Source organism: Schistocerca cancellata, chromosome 1, assembly GCF_023864275.1.
Source record: "Schistocerca cancellata isolate TAMUIC-IGC-003103 chromosome 1, iqSchCanc2.1, whole genome shotgun sequence".
Classification (NCBI taxonomy): domain Eukaryota; kingdom Metazoa; phylum Arthropoda; class Insecta; order Orthoptera; family Acrididae; genus Schistocerca; species Schistocerca cancellata.
This window is the reverse complement of record NC_064626.1, coordinates 40216572-40221860: the sequence shown is the minus strand read 5'-3', so window position 1 is coordinate 40221860 and position 5289 is coordinate 40216572. Positions and strand designations below refer to the sequence as shown.

Sequence of the window (5289 nt, the reverse complement as noted above, 5' to 3'; positions counted from 1 at the left end):
CAGTAAAGAAGGAATAGTGCATCGGAAAGGAGATAGCCGTATCCCAAACGAAAATCCTGTCGTTTCCATAGAAACGTTCTTCGATTTAGAAGATGTCATAGAATCCATAGTTTTTCATAGGGACGCAATTTCTGTGTTAATTAGTCAATTCGAGGGCGCGAGGAATGCAGTAAAGAAGGAGTAGTGCATCGGAAAGGAGATAGCCGTATCACAAAAGAAAATCCTGTCGTTTCCATAGAAATGTTCTTCGATTTAGAAGGAGATGTCATAAAATCCATAGTTTTTCATAGCAACGCAATTTCTGTGTTTATTCGCCAATGTGAGGGCTCGAGGAATGCAGTAAAGAAGGAATAGTGCATCGGAAATAGATAGTCATAGCCCAAAAGAAAATCCTGTCGTTTCCATAGAAACGTTCCTCGATTTAGAAGGAGACGTCATAGAATCCATAGTATTTCATTGGTACGCAATTTATGTGTTTATTCATCGTTGTGAGTGCGCGAGGAATGCAGTAAAGAAGGAATAGTGCATCGGAAAGGAGTTAGCCATATCCCTTTCGTTAACATACAAACGTTCCTCGATTTAGATAGAGACGCCATAGAATTAATAGTTTTTCGTAGGGACGCTATTTCTGTGTTTATTCGGCAATGTGAGGGCGCGAGGAATGCAGTAAAGAAGGAATAGTGCATCGGAAAGGAGATAATCGTATCCCAAAACAAAATCCTGTCGTTTCCATGGAAACGTTCCTCGATTTCGAAGGAGACGTCATAGAATCCATAGTTTTTCAATGTATAAAATAAATAAAATAAAATCAAATAAAATATTAATTATTTTAATGTTAATTATTCTGTATGATGGTGATTGTAATTGTAATTGATATTTGCTTATCTGGATAATTATTCGGTATCAGACGCTTGACAATGGCTTTTTCGTAAAGGCAATGTTACTCGTAGTTGACCGTGAAATAAAATTGAAATAATCGGACTTCGTAGTTAAATCGTTTCCAAAGACTGCTGCGGTAGGTGCGGACTCATAATCTAAATCTCAATAATACAATAAATTGCCAGCCATGCCAAAACGTCGTACAGAGGTGATTGTCTACTAAACATAAAAAAGTTACACTGTTAGTTAAATCAGATATATTCAATGAATAAGCCTACAGTTCAAAATCCTACTTACTTTTATAAATATAAATTCTTTACAGAATCGAGTGCCTAGTGTGGTTGCAACTCGCAGTAATTTTCTATAACATGAAATATGGCGGTGTGCCAGACAATAAAATAAAATACGTGCTTCTCGCACCACTTCAACCAGAGCTCTCTTTTCTTAATCAAACATACGAGTAACGTAATTGTGCTTTTGTTTTATCAGCGACACAGCGCTGCAGTTGTGTGCCATAGGCTTTATTTATTTGTCACTGATTATTTATTTAATTAATATTTCGCGTTTCTGAGGAAACTCACGCTCGGCATGCAAATGTGCCTTTATATTGCCCCCTGAATTGCGAGGCGAAAGGACACACCTGCAGGCGAGCAATTCACCTAAAGGCACAAGAAAATCTAAGTTATCTACAACTATTTACATGACCCACATTATACACATTATATACAAACTTTGAATGACGCGGGTGCGCCGTAAAAGTTCTTATGTTGGCAGATAGAGTGCGCGCATGCGCAGAAGCGTCTGTGTGACTGCCGTTATGTCGTACAGTTAGATCACGCGGCACAGTATTGCAGTTCATATTGTTCGTGTGCGCGCGTTTCTCAGTCGTTGCACCAAGAAAATATTCAACCAAGATTACATAAGAAGACTACATTCTATGACAGGTAACTTAGTTTTAAATTTACAATATTCGTTATAACACAATACAACTTAGATTGTTGAATGTTCTTAGTTACATAGTATTGTTTTGAAATACTTCAAAGAAAAATGTCCGTATGTTTCAGGTGCGTTGACCTATACACATCGTGTCGTTATTACAGTTCATATTCATCTGCTGCACAATAATTTTTTACAGGTTAGTATCGTCGTGGTAAAGTTTTTTGATCACAGTAACATCGTTGTATAACAACGTGATTAATACATAAGCGTGTCCATTTCTCATCTCCATTATAGTCGTTGTGATGCAGTTCGTTGTGACTAAAAGCATTGCTTATTACAGATCAGACGTGACCCGTCGAGTAATTGGTCCACGTGCAGTTCGTTTTTTACATTCCGTGGAAGCTTGGTTGCAGAACCTTGGACGGCACATAGCTGGCGTCGATCCTTGGACAGTCCAGGTAAGAGTGTCCGTCACATTTCGAGAACATTTCATTCCCTGAAGTTCCAACCAAAATTCTTCCACCCGTCGTGTTGTTTTCTGGACAGGCACTTTGTGTCCATTTAATCCAGTTAACATCTTGAAGTTAGGTACTGTAGTAATGTCACTAGACGATGCACGAATTATGCACTTCACATTTTCAGTTTTTTGCTGAATATAGCTCACCTAAATGTTCGTAGTTATTAATCAAGGAAATCGTTCATCGCGTTTACATAGGTACGATGCATAATGAATGGCATTAACCGTTTCCTTCACATAGGTTTCTGCGTAGTTGCAGAGTTAGTAATGTTCGTTAATGTCCGTGAACAGAGGTTCACTATGCAATGTCTTTTTGGCATTCGTTTTGTTCAAATTTTTACATGATACATCAGTTAAAAAAAAAATAATTATACATACACACGTCACATATTTTCTTAGTATAAACATAATACAGTTGCATATAAACATGTTTACATCATCATTACATCGCTATAGGTTATTACATTGTGTCACATTTGATTACATGAATTGCAGATATTTACGTCCTCTTTATCGGTTTTGTGATGTCACCTGAAATTAAGATAGGTTAGACACAACATTCATTACATCAGTAGGCAAGACCAGGCGTTTTCACTACTCAATAAATATTCAAAATAGTAAGAGAGAGAAAATGTTCGATTCCTCGCGTTTTGTGCGTGTGTGTAGAGTGTCTGTGTGGCCTTGACTACTGGTAGATGCTTTTCGTGTTGAGAGATGTGCGTCTAATCTATTTCTCAAAGTAAAAGATCGCTTCACAGATGACGTCTGTCAGTTCGTCAGGTGTCATACCAAGTCAGTGGTACCTACAGTCACAAATGTTCCGTGAAAAATTAATATATCATTCACTGCTACGTAATCATAAATTTTACTTTAATATTCAGTCTTCTCGGTGGAGCCGCGGCGTTGAAAGAAAAGTTCTTCTGTCTTCAACTGCGACTCTGGAACGCTGAAATGAAAATTTCTATACTACTTATTATCTGTGTTGTAACGAGTTGCTTAGCAATGTTTTGATGGGTATGACTTTGACATTATTCAGCATGAAATGCTCTAAGATCTCGGTGTGCGTATAGCCCAATAATTTTGTTAGTTCTACGATGTTGTAACAGATACGCACCAGGGTGCGGTATGTTAACAATTATATAAGGTCCTTCATATAGCAGACGCCACTTAGCGTTGCGTCGTTTGAGTGCAACAGATTTATGATGAGTACGAAGTAGTACAAGCATTCCTACCTCGAATTTTTGTTTTCTTTTTATTATGTTTCTGTGATGTTTGTTTCGTATTTGTGCGTGATGTGTCAATGTAGTCAATACTTCTTTTATTTTCTGTTCAGGTGTGATTTCCTTGTCTGACAACTTAGGTAATGGTTCTATCCACTGATCGTTCTGTTTGCAATTGAACATGATCTCGTTAGGTGTGTAATTTGTATCGTAAATATTTAAGTTATTGTGTACGTCTTCGAAAAGACTTAGGTAGGACAACCAATTAGTATGTTTTGATGAAATATAGGTCCTCATGAATCGATTTAATTCTCGGAAAAGTCTCTCAGTCGCGTTACATTGTGGACTAAACCTCGAAATAAATATACTTTTAATGTTATTGTCCTTCAAGAAATTTCTCCATTTGTACCCAGAGTAGTATGCTGCATTATCTGACAGAATTGCTTTAGGTTTTCCCACGTGCGTCAGGTAATCACTTGAGAATCTTCGTATTATAGCACTTGCAGTGGCGGATTTTAAAGCATAAAGTTTTACATGTTTAGAAAATACATCGTAAAAAGCTAAGATATATTTGACGCCTCCAGAGCTTGCTGGATGCGGTCCACTGATGTCAGTACACAGAATTTCCAGGGGTTTACTGGGTAAAATAGAATGTAAATCTGTTTTTGTGGATAAATTCTGAGGTTTTGATTTTTGACATATGACACATGTTTTCAGTTCCCTGTAAATTTTTCTTCTCATATTGCTAAAATAACAGTATGTGCTGAGCTTTGCCAAACACTTTTTCGTCCCATAATGACCCCAAACTAAGTGTGTGTGCCAAATTAAATTACGTTCAGACTCTTCGGGAATGCATACACACCAGTTAGTAGCATTTGGATGTCGTCGATAAAATAACACATCATTGTGTAACTTGTAATACTTAGTCGAAGGATGATTTTGTTTTTCTACCAGTAATGTTATTATCTTATACCAGTGAGGATCAGATTTTTGTAATTCAGCCATGTTTCTGCACATATCAAAATAATATTGGTGATACTGCTTGTCTTGCATTAAGAGAATCCTGTAGTCATTTATATTTTCTAAGTCACTGTTGGTATCATTCATACCTTGTGGAAGTCTAGACAAAGTGTCCGCAATGGTGTTGTCCTTACCTCTTATGTACTTAATTTCAAAAGAGTAGTTCTGAAGTGTAACTGCCCATCGTGATAGTCTAGGATGTACAAGTTTACAAGTTAACAAAAATGTCAGGGCCTGGTGATCGGTGTAAATTACTGTATGTTTTCCAAATAAATAATAATTGAATTTCTTGAATGCCCATACTATGGAAAGTGTTTCTAACTCAGTAGTCGAGTATGTACGCTCACATTCAGTTAAAGTACGACTTGCAAACCCAATAATTCTTATCTGTTCCTTTTCTTTATTCTTTACAACTTGAAATAAGCAACAGCCCAAGCCAGTACGTGAAGCGTCACAAGTCATACAAAAATCTAAATTGAAATCTGGATGGCTCAATATGTTAGCATTCACTAAAGCATGTTTAATTGTATTAAAGTCATTCTGGCACTGTTCCGACCAGATCCAAACTTGATTCTTTCTGAGTAGATTTAGCAGATGTTTACTGTTCAAAAGTGGTTGTGGCAAAAAACGTCTGAAAAATGAACACAGCCCAAGGAATGATTTTAACTGCTTTCTAGTTCGAGGGCTAGGAAAGTTTCTGATAGCATCCAATTT

The 5289-nt window shown here is 37.0% G+C and overlaps 1 long non-coding RNA gene across 1 annotated transcript; it reads left to right on the top strand.

The window, feature by feature from the left end:
- The first annotated feature begins 1700 nt into the window (after nucleotides 1-1700).
- LOC126155271 (uncharacterized) lies at nucleotides 1701-2225 on the top strand. The gene is made up of 3 exons (XR_007532824.1): nucleotides 1701-1823; nucleotides 1944-2014; nucleotides 2159-2225. It is a non-coding gene; the product is annotated as an uncharacterized LOC126155271 (long non-coding RNA).
- The last annotated feature ends 3064 nt before the right edge of the window (nucleotides 2226-5289 follow it).